The sequence below is a fragment of the Manacus vitellinus genome, unplaced genomic scaffold (assembly GCF_001715985.3).
Source record: "Manacus vitellinus isolate BGI_N305 unplaced genomic scaffold, ASM171598v3 scaffold_2_pilon, whole genome shotgun sequence".
Taxonomy (NCBI): Eukaryota; Metazoa; Chordata; class Aves; order Passeriformes; family Pipridae; genus Manacus; species Manacus vitellinus.
The window spans coordinates 5,191,698-5,215,267 of NW_021940208.1; positions in this window are offsets into that span (position 1 = coordinate 5,191,698).

The following is a 23,570-nucleotide window of genomic DNA, read 5'->3' on the forward strand; positions in this document are numbered from 1 at the left end:
AACCTGTTCCATTGCCTCACCACCCTTACAGTAATTTTTTTTTTCCTAATATGGAATCTAAACCTTTCAGTTTGAAGCCCTTCCCCCTTGTCCTGTCACTACATGCTCTTGTGCATAGAATAATTGTAGCTAGCTACATTTCTACATGCAAATTGATTTCTTCTAATTAGATGTCAACTGCACAGCTTTTAAAATAGAATTGTGTAGCTGTTCATACAACATAAAACAAATCCTGAAGCACATGCTCAAAAAGTGAGCGAATTGATTTCAAGAAAGTGCTTTTTTATTCGGCGTTTAAGGATGCAAAAAGGGTAATCAGGAGACTGCTTCAAATGTAGCCATGGACTTCTGGAAACTTGTAAGTTTTTGTGTGATACCCTCCATGTGCTTCTTTATCTACGTCTCACAGAAAGATATACATTCATTTGAGCCATCCAATACCAAGTGTTCACTTCTGATCTGCAGCTCCCACTGAGGCCTGTTGTAAGACTGGGAGGATAAACTGCTTAGTTTCAAGCAGAAAAAAACCCCACACACCTCTCTTGCTAGTTAGCAGAAGCATTTTAGTGTATAAATACAAGTGGTGATATGAGTTTGGAAAGAACGAGGAGACGTAAGAATGCTTCCCTTTCTACGTAAAAAGCATTTAAGTTATTTCTGTTTGTTAGATACCTTACATTATAAGTAGAAGATTGATGAAATGTTCCATAATTGAAGTAGGTGTGTGTGCATCATTACCGCAAGGTCAGGAATTGTTCTTAAAACATGAACTTTCTTTGATTCCCCAAAAGTGAAAGTACCACATGAGAATAAAAGTGTGATCTATATCCATAAAATAAGTTTTGTGCTGTTTCTCTGACTGTGGTTGCATTTCATCCCTGCTGAGCAAGCCTACATCTGTTTCAGAAGGAGCCAACATTTTTTGTCTTTGTGCAATGCAAAAACGTTACGCTTCTGCAGAGGCAGCATTAATTTCTGTTCTGAGAGTATTTGTGAAAAATTCAGAAAGTATTATTTTAGCAGCATGGTATTTACTGGATTAAACAGTAGCATTCCTATGACCTTAGTTTGATTCAAACACTCGGAGAAGACTTGTGGGAAGAAAAATAAAATCCGGGTAGTTTCCAAAAGTATGATGTGGTGCTTTCCACACCTAATTACTGTATCACTGATATGGAGACATGCTTTTAGATCATTCAGACTCAAATCCATCAAGAATGTATTTGCTTCATAGTTCAAAATTCTACAGCATATTGGATTAAAGAAAATTTAAAACTAATCTGACAACTCAGTTTGTTATTAATTTAAGACACACATAATCAGACCTCTGAAAGCTACTGACTGTATCTGTTGTCTTTGTGTGTAATGTTAAATAAAATCGGTTTTTTGTTTCTCAGAACAGTATACAAGAAGATAGTGGTTTGTAATCAACTCTTTTGAGTTGAAAACTCTTTTGAAATCCCATATATGCACAAAACACTACAAATTGACAGTACATAATAGTCACCTCGCAGAGGTCTGCATAGCTTCAAAACAGCAGTTTCCATGCTTGATAGGAAGGCATAAGAGATTTTCAACTCAGTCTCGGAAATGTGGAAAGTAACTTGTTAAAATAAGATTTAGATAATCGTCTTGTGGGCATAATAGACTTGTCTCATTTTTTCCTGTATATTGTGTTGCAGAAACCTCTCATTTGAGATTCAGAGTGATAAGGAATAATTGTCTAATAGTTGATCACTGAATTTTGGTTCCCTAGAACTTAAAACATCAAAAATACTTAGATAATTTTTCATTTGTTTTGTCCTTTATTTTCAGTTGTTAGTCTTCCGGAGTGTTAGAGAAGCTCTTATGGTGTCTTTAGCAACTGGATCTTGTATTAGGTGTTCTAAGACATCTTATCTGAGAAATAGTGAATGATTTGTGAGCATACACCTTTTATTTTGTTTACATGGGCTCTATTTTTCTCACATCAGAGATTCTACACAAACAATTTTGGAAACAGTGTTCTACAGTGAATGGACATACAGGAGAGTGTATTGCTGCTCTGGACTTTATATGTGCATGTGTTCTGACATGATGGATGTATTTGCTGGTTGATAGCAGAGGGATTTATATTCTCTTTTTCTTTTCTTGTTTGTTTTTTTTTCTTTCTTTTTTTTTTGCATGGAGCTAGATTCTGTGCAAAGATTTCCTCTGCCCAAAGCCACTCTGAATTTCAACCAGTAAAAGTCGCCTCATCTCTCTCAGAGTTAACTGGACTTATGCATATCTCTAAGCATTTGAAATGGAAGAGTTTCCCTCTAAAACTGGAAACTGCAAAAAAAAGCACGTTTCAATTCACTTCTCAAAATGCAGAATCTGCTGATTTGTTTGCCAATTTGTTTGGTGAGGAGCTTTTCATTCGCCTGTCTGCAAATCAGGACACTGTTCATGCAGAATTGCTAAATGCAGGGTTGCAAAAAAGCCCCAAACTAAACCAGTTCTTAATAAATCTGATGGAGACTGGGGAGAAGATTTTCAAAACTCAAGCTCCAGGCTAGGGCTGTTGTGTGGGTGGCACCTGTTGCACCAGAATGTTTTGGCTTCTTGTCAGAGGTAAAGGGTATTTTGGGCTCACTCAACTTCATTGGAATAGACAGGGAGTCCTTGAAATTTAAATGAATTCTGAGGACTTATTGAGAGTTAAGGCAGGTCGCTCTGTTTCAGATCTGGAAATATCAAAATGTGAAATAATTAAGCAAATCCTTTCTTTAGGAGGCTTAGCAGAGGTTTAAAATACAAATGTAAATCCCTGTAAAGCTAAGAGTTGAAAGCCTGCAGAGTTTGCGAGAAACTGTCCTGTTCAACTGAATATGCTCAGATTTGATGAGCAGAACATCTTAAAATGTCCCATCTCAGGGAGCAGCAGAACAACTGGCTTTTTGAGAGAGAACACTTTTCTCCCCATCTGTGACTGCTGTTGCTAACATTTTTTAAATACTGGGTTTTCCCAGGAGGTAAGAGAGATTAAATAGCACCCGCTTCTAATAATCCACCTGAGTGCTTGCTGCTAAAGCACAGCCTGAATTTGAGTAGATGCTTCATTAAGGCTCACCACCTCCTTTGATATCAGGCTTTAGTATAGGCTTACTGTATGATTGTTGGAATTCATTTAAGGCAGAATTTTTAAGTGTAGTTTTATAAGTAACCTAGGTGCCTGCAATATCTAGAAAATGTTACAAATTTTTTAAGCAGTTGTCAAAAGTCTGCTTTCAAATCCTGGTAAGGAGACTGGAAATTTTGTTACTGAGCTCAATAAGATACAGGTGAAATCCAAATAATACATTGACGCTTCCCCATTTAAATTCTTCTATTCTTTGACCTAGCTGCAGAGAGTAAGACCTCTTTCATGCAATCTGTAAACCATTCTGTAGAGTGCTGCTTTGTCATAACTTGCAGTGATGCGTGTATTATTATGAACTTTTTCATCCTTCCTTCAGCTGAGACAGGATTGAAATACAACACAGTCTGTGAAGAATTAAACATAAATGCTATGATGAAATCTAAGACACTTCAAAAAATTTAAACAGCTCCTTAGATGACAAAAGCCACTTAGATAATTCATGTGGCTACATATAGTACAGTAATGCTGCGACCCAGAGCAATTTGCAAGCAAAGTCGAGGGATTACAGGAATAATAGTTGGAGAAGAACAAAAACTAAATATGCCATCCAGAGGGACCTTGACAGCCTTGAGAGGTGGACCTGTGTGGACCTCATGAAATTCAGCAAGACCAAGTGCAAGGTCCTGCACATGGATCAGGGCAATCCCAGAGACAAGTACAGGCTGGATGAAGAATTGATTGAGAGCAGTCCTGAGGACAAGAACTTGGGGGTGTTGATGGATGAGAAGCTCAACATGACCTGTCAATGTGCGCTTGCAGCCCAGAAGGCCAACCATGTCCCGGACTGCATCCAAAGCAGCATGGCCAGCAGGTCAAGGGAGGTGATTCTGCCCCTCTGCTCTCATGAGACCCCACCTGGAGCACTGTGTCCAGTGTCCCCCTGGTCTGGGGTCCCCAACACAGAAAAGACGTGGATCTGTTAGAGTAAATCCAGAGGAGGCCATGGAGACAATCGGAGGGCTGGAACACCTGTTCTATGAAGACAGGCTGAGGGAACTGGGGTTGTTCAGCCAGGAGAAGAGAAGGTTCCAGGGAGACCTTAGAGCAGCCTTCCGGTATGTAAAGGCTACAAGAGAGCTGGAAAAGGACTTTTCTCAAGGGCATGTAGCAATAGGATAAGAAATAATGGCTTTAAACTGAAAGAGGGCAGGTTGAGATTAGAAATTAGGAAGAAATTCTTTACTATGAGGGTACTGAGGCATTGTAACAGATTGCTCAAAGAAGGGGTGGATACCCCATTCCTGGAAGTGTTCAAGTCCAGGTTGGATGGGGGTTTAAGCAACCTCTAGTGGATAGCATCCTTGCCTGTGGCAGGGGAGTTGGAATGAGGTGATCTTTAAGGTCCCTTCCAACCTAAATGGTTCTATGAGTCTGTAAATATAGATCAGATACTTAAAAGTTACAGTATAGTAGCATGTTCACTTTAACTTAGTGGATATTTTCATGGAGTGTTTGAGCTTCTATCTCCAGCTTTTTGTCTATTTTCCCTCTTTTCTCTTGGAGGTGACTAACACAACTAAATCTTGTTTTGTACATGGTGAGGGGAAGTTCTGAGCACCTGTTTCACCAACAGAAAGGGCTTACATTAGAAGTGGCCTAGTTATTATTTCTGGGAAATAATGATGACCTTTACTTTCTTCCTCTACACTTTGCCCATGTGATTACTCTCACTTGGTCGGTATTGCCAAATTTATTCAAGGGGCTTTTGTATCTCTCAGATGTTTTTAAAATAAGGGCATTTGAAATGTACAAATACACATTTGTTTTCATAATGGTTCTGAAACTTGAATCTAACAGCTTCAGGCTTTTCTGGAGCTGTCGTCTGGCTACTTACTTAAGAGCGAAAAAAGAAAGTGCTGATTTTGTTAGGTAACTATAGAAGTTTTAAGAATAAATTGTGGCAATGGTAGAAAAGGTCATAACACGGCTAACAAGAGTATGATGCAGTTATGCCCTTTTCTTCATTCAATTTTCTTCAAGCAACTGTTTTCAAGTAAAAGCAGCCATCCAGCATACTGTCATATTTGTTTCTGATGCTGTGAAGTTACTGGGACTAAATTACATGTGCAACGGGAGATATGTGCAAAAGGATATACAAGACTGCACCTTTTGTGAAGTATTGTTATAGTGATGTAAACAATGGATTTCTCTGTTTGTTGATAATGAAATAAATTGGATTGAATCACAACACTTTTTTGGGGAGCAATATGAAGTAGAAAAACCCACTTAGTTTTATGTCAAAAAGTTTAATTTTGATTATGATAAATTTAAATCTTCTTAATTGCAAAACAATGAATTTCAAATCCTTAAAAAAATAAAATTAAAGATTTAGCATTTGCAATTTTTTTTCTTTTTATCAGAAAGGTTTACAAAATGAAGGTGTAATTTTTTGTGTGTAATTCAGAAGAATTACAGAATCCAAAGAAAATGGAGCAGTAACATGTGAAGAGTGCAGACTGAAAAACAGCAAACACATTATGAACTCTGTGTGTGCTGGTTGAATAAGTGCTAAGAATTTCTGTCAGCCAGAAGGTGGTAGCAGAATTCTCCTGTAACAGCTCTGAATTATGTTCCAGAAGGCATTCTCAATACAAAGTGATTTGGAAATGCAGTTCAGAAAACATATTTTTTTTAGTAGCAGGAACAAATAGCATTGACATTTTTTCATTTGGCAGCATCTTTGAGTAGAAAAGTGTCTGCACTTATGCCTGAGATGTCATGCATTGGGAATGCATGTGGGATCTGTTACTTGCATTTTGTCTCTGTTTTTTTTGCAATTGTAATTATGTTTTTTACAGACTTTTTAATGCCAAAGGAAGTCATTTATGGGCTGAAATGACAAGAGATTTATTTTTCTCATAGTATTGCAAGACTGGAAGATGTCAGTGCCACGAGAAGCCCAGATAACACATTATTTCCATCCAGAGGAACTCTGTCATTCTTTCACGGATATGAACACAAATGCATATAGTGATATCCATCAGCTGGGACTGATGCAGCACCCCAGTCATACTTTTAACAAGTGTAACAACTTGAAGATGAAAAGGGATAAGTTTTATTACTCTGTTTTATTATTTTGTGATGGAATTGTGATACTTGTGTGACCCTCCGTGCACATAGCCATTCCTATTTCAGCAGAGACACTCTTCATCACTGCAAGAAACTTGTGAGAAATTCAGTCCCTGGAGCACAGTCTGTCCTTCATTTTTTCTTAACCATTATGTCACAGCTCTCATGATATTTAGTACTCCTCTGCAGACTTCTTTAAGAAATTGTTCTGTATCTTAGAGATAGTTTCTATGGTAACTATGATTGTGATTTTTGTTTTGAGGTTTTGGGTTGGTTTTTTTTTTGGTTTTTTTGTTTTTTTTTTTAACTTAGCAGATAGTTTGGAAACAGAGAGAGCAGGGTTTTGGAATGATATTAGGAAGAGTCACTGCAATAAAATAACCTTGAAAAATAAAGCATTCTGTGCTTAATCTATCTACCAGTAAACTGAAACAGCAGTTCAAGAGAGCATCAGTCTTGCCTGACTTAGAAGCAAGCAGACTGGAGCTGCTGGAGCTACGTAGGAAAGCAAAAAAAGAAGAGAAAAGGCACAGAGCAAGCTCTGCCACTCTTACAATTTTGCACCTGACGGTCTTTTTTAAATTACCTTTTTACAGTGACTGCAGTTTTCAGTCTGCTCTTGTTGAAGTTCTGACAGAGAAAAGCATTTACCCAAGATTACGGCAACATACTATTATTTCATATGTGATCCTCTCACCATTTTTGGTTCTTTACAGTATAAATATAAAATTGTTTGGGTGTATAGAGCAGTATGTATGGAATTTCTAGTGGAGCCACAGCAATCACAGTGATGAAGATACCGAATAAGCTCATTTAGAACACACCAAAAGATGGCAGGAAATATAAATTAGGAGTAGATATAAATATCAATATTGATACATATATATAATATAGATGTAGAAATACAGATATACAAAATACGATAAAGATCCAATGTATATGTACTATGTGAAAAACATGCCAAAATATTGAGATAATCACAAAGTTCAGACATCCATTTTGCATGTACACAGGGAAAGCATATTCACAGGAAAGGTTTCTTTTATGTAGGTGTTGCAAAGATGCCAGAGGTAACATTGTAAATTATATTACAACACCTGGGCATTTGAAAAACCCCATAGTAGTTTTGCCAACAACCCTGTTTTCTGTTGAGACAGAAGCTAGGAGAGGGTTAACCCAAAGTGGGCTTATTCAGTGAAAATAAAAATATTTATGTAATAAATAATAAATGTTCTGAGATTGTATTTAGAGATCATTGCCACAATGCTTATCGGTTCTCTATCTGTATTTAACTGTTTTTTTCTGAAAAGAAGGAGACAAATGTTTATTTTGGGGAATCAAAACAATTGTATGAAATCAGAGACCTGATGAAGGAAAAGGTGCTCTTAGTGGAGTGCTCTGATATTTTTTCAGTACTGTTAAAGAAATACATTATCCTTCTGTTTTGTTGCAAAATGGGGGGGAAAGGACCACATTATTAAAAAATGCTTTTCAGATATGGAGTTCAGTTCAGCACAGTTCTGACGTGAACAGTGACTGCAATTTCAAATGTGCAGGGTACAAAAGTGTAATTCTAGATAAGCATAAGCAAATCTTTTAGAAATAATATATGATTTCTTTATCTCCAAGCCTGTGAGAAGTCCTAATGAAACCCAAAGATCTTCCAATTTACTTTAAATTGGTACTTGACAACTCCTTTGAGATTATTGAATGTTATTTTATCTTCATGTAATGTCAAATGACTATTTGCTGAAAAATTTAGGTTCTTTTAAGGTGCCTTATGCTGGACACCAAATTAATTGGGTTATCTGAACTCTATTAGTCATCTGAAACAGCTTGGTCTCTATTTCCTGCACTTACTGACTTATTAATATGGTTGTGGCAGGAGAGGAAGAGGGCAAAGAAGAAAATGTCAGTGCAGTTATTTGCAGGTAATGCTTCCATGGGGAGAACAATGACCACTGCGATATTTGCAAAGAGGCCGGATTGCACAAACCTTCTGGAGAGTCACTCTCCTAGAACTGAAGTGAAAACCTTATTGTAGTAAAAAGCAGAAAAGAGCACATTCTGTAAAGTGCCATGTGTTGACCGCTTTGAAATTTTCCATAGCTGGCAATGAGAGACCAGGTAAAGAACGAGGAAATCCAACTGGCACTTGTCCTCCACGCTGCTTGTATTTCCCTTTATCCTGTCGCACTGATGGAATTGAAATCCACAGCCTGTGTCTATTAAACTGTGAATAAATGCATGTGTCAGTCAGTGAGAAATTTTTAAATGGAGGAAAACTCAGCAATTGATCATAGGTAACCAGTATGAGAAACTTAAGCACTGAAACTGCTGACACTGGTCTTGTTGTCAGGTATGAGTAATTAGAAGTAGGACCAGCAAAACCAGGATACTTGTAATTTCAGCTGCCAGGCTGGTCTCAGAATTCTCCAAAACAGGATACAAATATTCTTGTGACCAGCTGTTTAAACCTAAATCCATAATAAAAATAATGAATTATTTCACAAAGTATGTGAGGAGGCAATTAGTTATTAGAGGCCTAAAAAAAAAAATCAATTATTTTTGTGCAAGCAAAGCTGAAGATCCTTGTCTTCAGACTTTTGTGATTGCAGAACAGATCCTGGTGGGTGCAAGTGCATTGCATACTGAATTTATACTGTCTGTAACAGACCACAGAAGCTTTGGAACAGGTCTTATGATTGGATGCTCAGCTGGACGACAAGTGATATGGTTGCCAGGTCTGCCTTAAATTGTCTCAGCACCATCGAGCAAGCCCTCAATAGGAACAGTGTCCTCTGGTAATAGGTAGTGGCAGAAATGCATCTGAGCAATGGGCGCATGTAAACTACATGGCGTGGTTGGAGCACAACAGCACCTGCCAGAGGATAGGTTGTTGGTCTAGAAAGGCTGACACACTTAATGTAAAAAGTGTGACATTACATGATACTAGACTGACAAAAGATTTTCCTAATTTTGTTTGTTGAAATTGTCTGTTTTGGTTTTCTTTTCCCCCAGACTGTTGCTCAGATATCTACAGTTGATGGCAGTTTCCTTTTCATGTCATTTGCCTTTATTACAGTGTGCCATAATCCCTGCTTAACATGCCCATAGAAAACTATAGCAGCAAGCAAAATATTTATCTGCATGCTACAGCCTGTTTCTGAGCCTAAGGTGATGAGATGTGTATTTTCCTTACAATCTTCTAGTAATTTGTGTTACTATTTCACCTTGGAAAAACAATCTCATCAGTAAGAACTGTGAGATTTCCCTGTTTTCACAGTTATGTGAATGCCATCCTTCCTGAAGTAATAATCACTTGTTAACCTTACATTTGCTGCTCTTTCAGATTTCACAGCCAGAACTGACATTGCTGACAGCTTGATAAACTGTTTGCCACTAGCAATGGCTTTGCCTCTTCCAGGAACATTCTTTGCTGTGTAAACTCATTTCGAAGAACCACCCTGATTTTAATCTGAGTCTTCTGCACAAATTAGGCAGCCTTTGCTGCTGCAAAATTACCAAGGGTAAAAAATGTGAAATCTTGCTTTAAGAAAACATTATCTATAGTAAAAGAACGGTTTGTGTGGAATAGTTCTGTGGTGCTAATAATATGGATGCCCTAGTTTCACTTGGGTCTTGGCAGTAGGATGATATAGTGGAGGATATAGTTTGCAGGTTATGTCTTGCATTTCATTTCATGGTCTGCTTTGATAATTTTCTGTTTGCTTTTTAGGTAATCTGTTGATGAATTCACCGACAGGTGGTGCTGCCGCTCTAAATCCTCTGTGTTCAGTCTTGATTTGAGAACGGAATGCTGGCACTTGTATTTCAAAATTCCAGTGATTTCTCGGCCTCTAGAGAAAAATACTATGACATTTTACTGGGGTATAATCTTTCCCATGTATTCCTGGGAAGATAGTTGCAATAATGAATCAGGATCTTTTATTATAACAATATTATTGTGCTTGTATATAACATCTCTCAAAACTGATCCCACATGAGAAAGATCATGGACTATCTGACTCTTCTTGCCATAGTCTCTAGTAGTATGCAATGAACGTGCTCCTAATACACGCTGAAGTAACTAATTATTTTCATACGTAATGCTAGGGAACAGAGAGACATTAAGAATGACTTGTCTGAGTCATGTGGAAAGTCTTTATCAAGGCAAGGAATTAAATCCACGTAACCTGTCATACCTAATTTACTTGCTCTTGGTCAGGTCCTCCTTCCTTAAGAAATAATTTGGGAAAGGATGTCTGTCCTGTCTGGCAGTGATGGAAACATCACTTGTAACATCAGAACAAGCAGGAATGCGGTTATGCTGCCTCTGTCCTCTTTTCCAGAAGCAATGAGGCATAGCTATTTTATTACGTTTGTTGTCATTAGTCAGGGCTACTGCTTGTTTGTCTGAGACTACTAATAAACACAGTGTGATTCATGCAGAACTGCTTGAGGGATGGCTTGACTCCAAAAGCACAGTTTAGCCTTTATTTGGCAGTTGTTTGCTTAATGCAGAAAAATGTGCATGAAAGCTATGAAAAATGAATCTGTGCTGTAACACACAGCTTGTAAAATCCACTTGATTTATCCTGCAGAAGGTATTGCAGTATAAAAGAATAATGAAGACAATGCCTACCTTCATTTTCTTTTATTTTTTGGTTATACTGTCATCTTCCATATTATTGCAACAGATTCTGACCTACATGGAGTCATCATGACTAATAAAATGTCTTTAAAATCAAAGATGATCTGTGATACGGAGTTCTGAAAAGGGCGTTTTTTTCATCTAGTTGTAACATATGTGGAATTTTCTTTTCCTTGTATGGTTACTCTGATTTAATCATGAACCATAAGGGAGAGATGCAGTGGAATGGAACAGTAGAGCTTTTGAAGAGTCGTTGCCTCTCCAGAAGTAGGGCATGCACCATAAGTACTGTGTTACTGTCGTAGGCTGGTCCTTTGTTCTGTGTGTAATCTAAAGCAATGGTTGCCTTCCTGGGGTCTCTGAATCTCTGGAGATCTTTGGGCCACTTCCTTTGGGTCCTTGGTCTTGGAGAAGGTATCAGAAAAAGGCAACATATTATTTAAATGTGATATAGAGGGACTACCATTTCCAATGAAAAAATAAATATATCAGGGTTCTACAAAGTAAGAAACTTTGAAATCATTAATCTAAATGATGTTCCCTGGAGAAACTGGAAGTGTGAGGGTGAGGAATGCAAAAGTAAAAATGCAGAAACAGAAGAGCTTCGTACTGGGAACAAAACCCAGATTTTTCTGACCCAGCTGAAGAGGGCTAAGAAGACAATTGTCTGGAAACTCTGAGCGATTGGATTAATCTCCATTAGCATTTTAATTTGGATCAATAGTGCACTTTTGAAGTGAACTCCCACCATCCACATTTTCTCTGCTTCGGTTCAAAGTGGTCTGAGAGTACCTAAAATAAAAATATTTCAAATGAAAGCGGAATGGAAGAGTTACTCCAGGAGCACACCTGGTCCATTTTACTTTGTAGTGAGCATGCAGGAGACAGGACTGGACTAGATGTCATCTGAAAGAGCTCCCTTGAAATTGTGTGGGGCAGGCATCCTATGATGATGATCATATGAAAGCCTTTGATGACAGGGCTTTTGGTCTGCTGATCCACTCCTGGTGGTCACTGCTACCTGCTAAGGCCAGTGCAGCATAGCAGGTAGTGTGCAATGGGGTTCCATCACGGTGAGTCTCTGGGCCAGTCTTCATGTGGAGATGCTTTACAGTCTTCATGCTTTCAAAGCAGGTTCTCATGAGTGTTTCTGTTACAGGCGAGACCTGGGTGGGCACTAACTGACCCTGTCATTGCCAGGGAAAGAAGAGCACTGTGCTGACCTGAGCTCCAGCCAACCAAGGTGATCAGCGTGGGTGGCAGGGGACTGTAGTGGTTGGGCACCACATTGAGAGAGGGGACAACTGCAGGGCCAGGGCCCAACTGGCTGACCAGCAAGGGAGCAAAGGTCTTAAGAAACTTGAAGAGTGTGGCAGTTTCCCTGATGGAGTCCCAGTTATACATAAGTGTTTTCCTAAAAGTTTCATATTGTCTTGCTGAAATAGGTTTGTTTTTTTTTAAATTTACAGGTCCTGTTAAACACAAGTTGGTTTAGCTCTCCTGCATATTGCAAATAATTCTCTTCACTTCTTGATATTGCTTCCTTCAGGGTATTTGAACTGTGTTATCATCTCCCTTCAGGGTCCTTTTATCTGACAGTATATTAGAGTCCTGTTTTCTCTATTTTTCGTGTCACAGTCTCCAATCTTGCCTTCATTTATTTACCTGTTTCTACCTTTAAATATGTGGGAAAAGTTGACATACTGAGTAGAAAATTTCTTATAATTCTGGGTAGATCATTACTGCATCATATAAAACTCCTCAGGATTGGACTTGAACTGTTTTAAGTATGTCTACTGTTCCAGTTTCTTTTACATACCCAGCTTAGTTAAATTATATATACCTAAGGAAGGGAGGTTTAATGGTTTGTTGGTGGGGTTTTGTTTGTTTGGTTGGTTTGGTTTTACTCAGCAAGTGAGATCTACAGAAAATGTGTTTATTTAAATGGCAAGTTGAAATTCTCTGAAATATTTTTTTTTTTAACTTGATACTTTTTCTCCTTTGCTTACAAAGTCTGCAGAGTCTGCAGTCCTGCCCCAAGTATGGATGTCTTTGCATTTGGGCATAATCTCACTAGTATCACCAGGACTTTCTACAAGGTGCACAAATATAAATCCAGTTTAGGGATTAAGACATACCTATGACAACACACAAACCAAAAGAAAAGCCTTAGCTAAGGAAATGATGCATGGTTGGAGGATGAGGGACAGTGGGTATATGTGGAAGCAAGAGATTCACAGGCTGCACAGAGAGGTTGAGCAGCCTCTGTGTCTGGACGTTTCCAGGATTGAACTGGGTAAAGCCCCACACAACTTGGTGTGACCTCAGACCTGGCCCTGCTTTTGGCAGAAGGTTGAACTAGAGACCTCCTGAGGTTCCTTCCAACCTGAATTTCCCAATGATCCTATGAAAAAGAATGGCTATCGGCATGGTGATGTGTGGGAAAATATTAATAACCCACAGGAGTAAATCTGTTTACTGATCTTTCTTCCATAGTTGCTAGGTTTGAACAACCTCAAGAAAGAACAAATTTTCATTTCTTTAACAGTTGGGATCAACTAATTGCTCCCATAATACACACTATAGACTATTTTGCTGGTCATATTTTCAAGGTTGCAGAACCAAATTTACAAACATCTATAGATGTTTGTGATTGACAGTAGAGTCTGATTGTGGAGCCACAGCACATTTTATAAGTAGCTTGCTGAAGCAAATCATGATTTATCACTGTAAAGGGGTCATGACCATAAAATGTAAAATGGTATAGACTCCTTAATAAAGAATCTTCCAGTCTACTTTAAAATCGTATAGCATTTTATAATCCTATAGCAAATTCTATAGCACCTTTCAGTAAAGGTTCAGATTACCTACTCACGGAACCTTACATTCTGAACTACCAAAACTACTGGGTTTTTTTTATATAGATATGTTTTTCAGAAGATCTAAGTCCAAGGCTGCTTGGCCTATGAATTCAGAAGAGATCATGATGCTAGACAGCAAGAACACACTCATATGACATAATTTTAAATGTGCTTTAACTGATGGAATCCTAGCCATACTTTAAATCAAGGAGGATTTCACGTGTATTACACCATGTTTGAATGGGATTAAGGATGTTAGTGTATTCAGTATGAAGGCACTGAAAAAAACTAACTTAAGTATACACAAATAAGGCAGATTTATCACAGAATAAATTTTAGATGTAAACATGCTTGTTATGCACAACTGCTTCCATAGAGGACATCTGACTGAAGAAAACACCTCTTAACTTGTGCTTTGACCTACAATTTGCTCAACAAAATTCCCCACTACTATCAGATATGTTGATTCCTTTAGCCATAGGGTAGCTGCCCATTTTCCTTTCTTTCCTCTCTCTCTTGCCCCCTTCTCCCTCTCAATTTTCTTTTACTTCCTTCCTGCTTTTTTCTCTCCCTTCCCCTTCTTTTTCCTGTCTCACACATCTAGACTAACGACCTACAGACATGAATTTCCCAAACATCCAGTAGGTTACTACTATATTAATACAGAAGGAAAGAGAATGAATTGTAAAATCGTTGGTAGATCAAGAAAAAAACTGGTATGTATCACATGGGAACACAGTACTCAGAATAATGTGGAGGGTTTTATTTCTAAGGAAGAGTGGTAATGATATGTAAATTAAAGGCAGAAGAATGGAAACCCAGACTGCTGCATGAATAATACTTCTGTACTTCTGAACAAAGAAGGTAAGGGTTTTTCAGATGGCTTGCACAGCCACCTCTACACCGGTTATATGGAAAACCATGTCCAGTTTTGTCCAGACATTTAGAGTGTCCATTTGGGATTTTCTGTTCAGGAAGCATTCCTGACAACCTAACACAGTAGTGAAAGGAACAACAGAAAATTGAATGCAGACAACATTGTTGAGTCCACCTGAATGAGTGTAGGAGATGTAGTTGCTCATTGTTCAAGATAAATCAACTGCGAACATCAAGTCTAATGTTCTTTAAATTATGGAAAGAATTATTAACTGTCTTGTGGCTAAATAATATTTATTGGTATATCCAGTGTCAGGTCTTTTTGTTTTCTTTTCATGTATAGTGCAGAAAATAATTGGGGAATGAAAAATCCTTTTTAGGACTGCAATAACAATTAATCAAAATTGAGCATGTTGTAAAATATGGCTTGGATGTTCATCTGATGCAAATAAGCTCTTGTTTGAGATCAATAGAGCTGTGGCAATTTATGCCAGCAAAGGACTCGGCTCTTTTTCTTTTGAATAAGTAATATACCCAAGCATTAATTTTTCTTTCTTATAATAAGTGCCAGATTTCAACCTGTTCATTCGCAAAGCTGTGGGACATAATCAGTTGTAAAACACCCTGTCTCCCATAATTCGGTGCTTTCTAGGATAGGTTTTGTCATTGTCCATTTTTCTCTTGAGTGGCACCCAGGTGAAATAATGTAATTGTGAGTTTAGTCATGCTGCTAGTCTGAAATTCAAAGTTAAACAGGACTGGAATATTTTCTTATCTATGCCTCCAAAAATCTGATGTAACACTCAAGAAGTCTTGAGTGTTATAGTACTGTCAAATAATTCCTGCCCTCATATAGTTACTGACATGAAAGAAAACAGTGGATCTAGGCTAATAAGGAGCTGGTTTTTGACAAAGACGGAGAAGTACGATGTCAGAAACAATGCCGCAGCATTGTAGCTACAGCATAGATCTCAGTGGGAGACTTTAGGAAGGGGAGGGTGATTATATTTTAAAACAGAGCTGATTGCATTCAGTAATCCACACATTCCCACAAGCACATACAATACCAAAATGTGTATGTTCAAATAGCCCGTCTTCCCTTGTAGCACCAAGATGCTGATGTTCAGGCAGGCAGACCAAAATTCCCTGTGGTGTTATTCTCCTCTTCCAGGTAACCAGCAATAGGACAAGAGAAAATGGCCTGAATTGTGACAAGGGAGGTTTAGATTCGATATTAGGAAAAATTTCTTCACTGAAAGAGTGGTCAAGCATAGGAACAGGCTGCCCAGGGAAGTGCTAGAGTCACCGTTTCTGGAAGTGCTCAAAAAATATGTTGATGTGGTGATTAGAGACGTGGTTTAGTGGTGGACTTGGCAGTGCTGGATTAATGGTTGGACTCAATGATCTTAGAGGTCTTTTCCAACCTTCATGATTCTATAATTCTATAGCACAGAGGACGAGAGAAACAGGCCAGTTTCTCTTTGTGTCTTCTGAGTTAAGTTTAGGTTGGTGATTTTGGATATACTTTTTTTGTTCCCCATATAAACTGGGAATTACTTACTGTCTTTTTTTTCCCAGTCTAGGTATCCTGAGAAGAAACATAGAGATGTGCTGGAATCTTGATGAGCTCCTGATCTAAGTGACATCAACGCATCATTCTTCTTGCCTTCCTTCTGCTGCATGATTCGTTGTATTGCTTCCACATGTATATTTTTATTTATATCAATTTAAACACCTCTACTACAATTCTCAACACAAGGCAGATACTGTTCTTCTAATATTTAATGTAGACATTCATGATGAACTATGATGCTGAAAAATAGGGGCATTACAGAATTGATATCCAACTCCTGTCATAAAACATCATTTAAAGTATCAGTATTATCGTCACTGGTGTATTACTTCCCATTAGAAGGAATGCTGCAATAGCAGGACAATTATGGACTTGAGGACAAAGGCACATTAAGCTTAATCCAGAGCTGAGTATACCTTATAATATGGGTAATTGCTGTTAAGAAGTGTTAACATCGTCTGCATATCTTCTTATTCTTGGGACCAAATTAATCTCATCTAACTAAATATCTGTAGTGCTGACATTTATTTCTGAACTGCCCTAAGTTCTATGTTACAGGTGAAGAGAAATGGGCACTTTGAAGGTGCAGGTTTTTTGGCCTATTTTAGATACCTACTCTAGCATAAGAAAAACAACAACTAAAAATGTTTATTTTTCCTCTCTGATTATAAAGAAAGGCTATAGAGAGTAGTTCAAATATATAGATCTACATTTACTTAGTAAATATCACCCCAAATGTCTACGTTGTGTAATAATGGCCCCACAACTACTATTGTGACCAAGTGTGAACAAAATAAAATTTTCCTGCTGCCCCTAGAAGAATCACATCAGTGATGGAAATATTTCTGGAATATAAAGAATTTGAATTGAAGTGTCCTTTCCATATGTGTGGGATTGAGGGAGTGACTTCCTTTGTGATCTAAGTAAATGTATTTCCATTTAGTGAGTGGAGAAAAAATCCATTTTTATACAAGGGGAGAATTTGATCCATGTTTTTCACCTGGCACATGCTAGAAGTCAATCAAATGTCTCCTTCACATGACAGCATTTTGTATTTGATTTGCTTCTTACTGATTACTGAATTGATAACCATTTAGCTCCTTCAGCAGGTAGAGATCAGTACCCACTGCAACTATCAGTGGCAATTGTGTAATAGCTGCTGTATCTTGAGTATTTTGGTTTTCAGTGGTGACTACTGTAGTTTTGATCTACTGCTGCTCTTGCTAGTTTAAAGTCTCAGATTTCAGCTTTTCCAGATGACCAATTCCTATCTGTCACCACAACTGATAAGCTGTAATTTCTGTGCAATTCCTATTCAATCATTATGGCAAAGGATTGCAAATGTGACTACTAAATTTAAGTGCTCACTCTGGAATACTCACATTCAGCCAGTGGCATGGGACTTCCTGATGACATGACTGACAGCTCAGTACTGATGTTTCAATATCACAGTGGATCCAAAATAGTGCTCTATGCTTAAGTTTAGGTATTTGAATCCTGCTCCATCTGGTTTTGAAATTACTGGGCTGAAATATTGAACAGGGGTTTTTTGAGCCCTGTTTCAGTAAGGTAAAAGAAAAAGTAAATTATTTGTCCTGAATGGGATTCCCTCTGAATGACTCAAGTCTCATTCCTCTACTGAAAGCCACCTTTCCCGCTCCCTTGAAGTCACAAACCTCAGGGACTTTTCAACCTGTGTATTTGCTGTTACATCTGATCCAGATGTTAAGAAATAGCAATTATTATTAAAAGCTCAGTGTATTAAAAGCTCAGTGGAAACATTTCAGCACAATGCAGTGAAAATGGTCACAAATGTATACTGTCCAATGCTGCACTGCAAGTGCTGAAACATCATTCAATTTCTGACTGTAGCACACATTAACAAACTAAGCCTGATTCTTTCTTTTTTTTTTGTTTTCTGTTTTTTAATGTTAAATTGTACAAAAGACCTTAACAAGTCATGCACTTGTGATATTCAAAGAGCTTGCCTACAGGAAAGACTTGAATTCTTTATAAAAGCGTGTAGGATCAGGCACAGTGGTTAATATTTACTGGCTTAAAACTGCAGATGCTAAATAATAATTGGTTGCACAGCAACACAAAAATCAGAACATTGCACAGAACTGCAATTAGTCCTTGAGACTTTCCTCTGTTCGTAATAGGTTCTTTCAAAGCAGATAAAGAAGAGAGAGGATCAGAAACAAGTGCTCCTTCAAAATAGGAGTTGACAGCAAAAGGAGCAATTGTACCATGTGCCATTTGAAATGGAAAGAAAATGTGTAAGAAGAGTTAAGCTTATTCATAAGACAAAGTTCCTGGAAGCAGGCTCAGTCCCAGAACTCTGTTGCAGGATGAACATATATGAAGTGACAATGGACAGCAGTAGCAGTGTTCAAGTGCAATGACCTATGCTGGTGACAGTGTGAACAGTGTATTTGAGAGAGAAGCCTAGCAAGGACTAGTCAGTTACTGGGGGAAATTCAATTTGTCGGAAGAGCTACTAATATTGCATGACATAGGTTTGATGATGGCTTACAGCCTTTCTGTAACAGGATGAGGATATGCTATGGCCCAGCTCCTTGTGTGTCCCATCATTCCAAACTAGTGTCATGTAAAGACTCTATACCTAAACGAAAATGGTTTAACTTCCTTGTGAGGAAGGTTTACCAGATTTTTTCATTTTTCTCTCTTTACAGAAGAACTTGCCACATTTGCTGAGTAGAAGCCTTGACAAAAAATGAGAAACAAAATTTGGGAAGGAGGAAGCCCTTGATCTAACATTCTCAACAATGCTTTCCATCATGTTGACTCTGTTGTTCTAATTTGCACTAAAATTGATAATTTTTTTTGTGCTGACTTAGGCCTCTGTTCAGCATTATTACAGTTGAAAACTGTGGTTGTAGCTGTACTGGAGAATGCTGATTGCAGGTTCTATTGCTTTATGTCAATACTCTCATGTCATAAGTGCTGTGCTTTCATATTGCTTATCATAATGATCTCCATCCTACTGTAATCCACACTGAAACTTTGCACACTGATGATCGGATCTCGCTCTCTGTATGTGCATGATGCAGTAGAGCCAATGGCTCAACAGCAACTGGTTGTGAGATCAAGCCCTGAATTTTGAAATAACCTTTGCCAAATCTGTAGTCTATGAAATCAATGTTATTAAACCTATAGTATCCCATCTATTATCAGAACTCTAAAGTGCACATTTGGAATAGTGCAATACTTAATGAAATGTGAATTTTATATGTGATGGATACTGCCCCAGAATGAATATGGCAGAAAATATCCAGTAGTCTCAAGCAGAACATGTAATTGATGCTAAAGACAAACCTTCCTTGACTTCAAGACATCTCTTGTAGAAGTTGTATTACACTTTCCCTTCCAAATACCTATCATTCCTAATTAGATTGCAGTGAATATTGATAGAGAACGGAATAAATATCCACATGGTGGTGCTTTATCAGGACCTCTCTGGATCTGTTCCTTCATCGCATTCTTGTGTTGTCACAATCCATTATGTAGATAGAAAATGCCTAGATGCTGTTGTGCTGCAGATTTCCTGTTAGAAATGCTGGGAAAATATGCAGGAATGGAGGAGGGGGACTTCTTCTTTCTGCAAAAGGCCAATATAAGCTGCATACATACTGCCAGCATGACTTAAATAACTGAAGGTGCTCTCCTGGTTGTATTCATAGAATAACAAATTTTACCAGCATCGTTAAAATGAGTGTTTAAAAGTATGAACAGGCATTTAAAATATGGCAGTGGAACTCTTACTCTGCAACATTTCACCAAACCCTGAATCTATGGAAGTAATTGAATGGTAGGGTTGGAAATGGGGTAATTTCCTTGCCCTAACTCAAGCAGCTATGAATTTGAAGACCAAATCTGAATGAATAATTGCAGGCTCCTTCTATAGTGAGGGTGTGATTCATCTTGTGCTAGCACAGATACTTATAAACTAGCTGCCAGGATTCCAAAGTTTCAGAAGTCACCTGTTTACAACCTCCTGCTCAACATATTTCCAGTACCTTATTATCACACCCTTCAAGAGGTTTTTAAGAATTTTTTTTGGGTGCTTGAAGATAGTTATTCCATAGTGTTAATGAGGAGACTTTCACTCCTGATAGATGTGATATGATTTGAAGTTATTGTCAAGACTTCTGAATGCTCAAGAAAGTAGACACTCCAAAGAAAAGGTATTTCCATATGTGAATTGACACTAGAGTGATTTACACAAAGGCATTAGGTGATAGAAGAAGGAGGCACTCTAACTCCAATGCATGGATGTGGTTCTCATTCATTCAAATCAGTGATTTTGTACCTCTTACAACTTGGTGGCAATAGGAAGGGCCAGGGCCTGTGTTTACCACACACTTCACTTTTCACAGGGATTTTCTCAGTAGTGATTACAATTTCTTATCTCCAAATATTAACAAAGTGTTTTGGTGTTGTACTTTGCCTCTTGCCAGCTTGCCTAAGTGATCTCTTGCAGGGTAAGTCTTGGATTGGGTGCTTTGCCTCAAAGACACTGTGAATATTTTTCTGTCTTCACTGTATATGGAGCCAGGATCTGGAAGTTATGGACAATAACATAGGTTAACCCCCTGTTAGGATGCTACATGATTTTTTTTTTAGCTTTGGCACCTCAGTAGTTATGATGACAAAGTTCAGCACCTCTATTAGGTTGTTTGAAAGTGGTCTGAGTGCCTTTTCACTTGAAAATCAATCAACAGTAACAAAACCCTGAGGTGGAGGTTTCTTCCTCTTAATATTAAACTCCCTTACTTTAGAAAACCGATTTGATGGTTTAGTTAGTAATTATTATTCCTTTTCCTCATAATGTGGTTTAGCTCAACATTTCATTTCACAGTACCAAAGCGAGCAAATACTGTTGTGCAACTAAGCCTTCCCATACAATAGCAGTACCACCAACTGCTTTTTTGGGGAGGATCAAGTGACTAAGAAATGTTTACACAACAAATGAGCTATATATTATTTCCTGGTAAACAGAGACATAGCAACCTCATAACACTATAAATTTGTTTCTTAATAGTAGGTAAGCCAGTCTCTCTCTTTGTCAGTCAGCAGTGCAATCTGGCATCCTTGCACTCCAGCTCTGACAATATTGTTCATTATATATCCCAAAGGCTGTTTCCCCGCTGATCTCACAGGCATTAACATCAACCAACCTACTTGGTAAATAGGTCTGAGTTGCTTTATTGCACAGCTCCCTGGTAGTCTACGTATGTGCTAACACTAGCCACTTTTAACTTTCTACTGACAGTGAGAATAAGTCATGGAAACTATCTTTTCTCCAACAGGGACATGCTGTTTTCATTTAGTTTCTTTTGGAGAGTAGTTTGATGCCCAGAAGAGTTGGTCATGTTGGAAGCTAAGGCCCTTGAATAGGTGTGACCTGTGGCAACTCTAATAGATGCAAAGGAGCTATCCTGGCTTGTATGCAGACAATGTGATAGCCCAGAGTTCAGGGAGCAGGTACATGCTGCTGGGTTGTAGCGCTCTCACCTTCCCCTGTGTGTTCAGCTCAGTGCTGGTGGCAGTAACTCTCAGGAAAACAGCTACCTCTGGTCTTCTCATTTCATGTTCTCCTTACTAAGATCACACAGAGAAAAAAAAGAGGGTTTTCAGGCCTTACTTTGAATAAGGGTTTGCAGAGTGAATCCTTGTTCCAGAGTGAATTTCCCAAGGTATTAGGGAACTGAAGCCCTCCAGCTCCCACACATTAGCAGTGTTGAGTGGAAAAATGCTCTTCATGGGAAGAAGGGAACACTATGCCAAGGTGTCATGGGTGGTTAGGAGGAGGACAGAAACCTAATCTAAAGGCAGATGGAGGCTTATGGATAGAAGAAGGACAGAAATCATCAGTATAAGGCTGGATGACTACACCAATGCAGACACATCCCTTTTATGAGGGAAGAAAGGAAAAAAACCTCTTTGAGATGTTATAAAATGAATGTTTGGAGCAAGAAAAAAGGAGAATCATGACCTCAGTGAAATATGAACTAAAATTCCAGTCTGTGCTAAGAACTATTTCTGTCAGGGCACAGATGGAAAGAGCCTTAGTACTAGAGCACGTGTCCTGCTCATGACCTAGCTGTGATGCGAGATCACTATCATTCCCCTTGCTGATGGCTGTTGTTCCTGTAGTTTTGCTTTTGGAAAATAATTGGCTTTAAGCAGAAGTATCTGGATTATAATAAATAGTGTAATATCTGTACTCAGTGCTACTGTAAATGAAATTGAAAAATGCCATGTAAACCTCCCGAGTGGTGGATGGAGAGAATAACATTCAGCTGCTGTGTGGCAATGTGCACCTGAGGTAGCATCATCCATGAGGCAGCTTGTTTGCTCTTGGCTTTGAGAGTAAATGAAATTTAGAGATCAGCTAGGAAATACTTAATATAGTGTGGAAAGGCTGGTAGAGGGGAGAGCTGGCTAAAACCGTGAAATATTCATGTTGTTTGATCTCCTGTCTCTTCTCCCATGTTCTCTTTGTGCTTCTTTCCTGGTCCCTCTCTCTGATATAGCCCCTCCTCTTCCTGCTTATCAAGAAATGTCTTTATGCCTTGAAATCCTTAAATTAATTTTCTTTTTCCACTTCTTCCTTTCTTTGAGTTTTTCTGCAAAGAAGGTAATCTCTTGTGTCTTCCCAAGATACCTAAACTTCCTCTGCCAAAATCACAGAATCAAAGAATCATGGAATATGCTGACTTGGAAGGGACCCACAAGGATCATCAAGTCCAACTCTTAGCCCTGCACAAGACCAAGAGTCACAACATGTGCCCAGAGTATCATCCAGATGCTTCTTGAACTCTCTCGGGCTTGGTGCTGTGACCACTTCCCTGGGGACCCTGTTCCAGGACCCAACCACCCTCTGGGTGAAGAACATTTTTCTAATATCCAACCTAAACCTCCTCTGACTACTATAGGCAAGACATTTGGTTTTTAATTTTTTCTAATTTGTTTTTCAGAACTAGGGTATAGCTTGTAAGGCCTCTATAAATAATAGCAGAATACAAAGACAGTCCCTGATACCTATTGACTTCATTCAAATCTGACCAGACTGTTCAGGTACAGTGCTTGGGGGGAAAAAAGGAGATAAAAGTGGAAATCTGGTTTCATCTAGATAAGTCTTTTAATTAAATTAGGTTGTAGGTATATGGTAGACAGCATCTAATATGTTTAAGTGTGTGCTACATATAGGAAGTGTATGCCTCTAGATTTTTAGAAATCAGGTACTCGAGTTGAATTCAGCCAGGAATTTCTTGATCACACCAATAGATGGCAATCCATCTTCACATCCTGTTGCTTCTTCAAAAGCAAATTAAAAAGAGAGAAGGA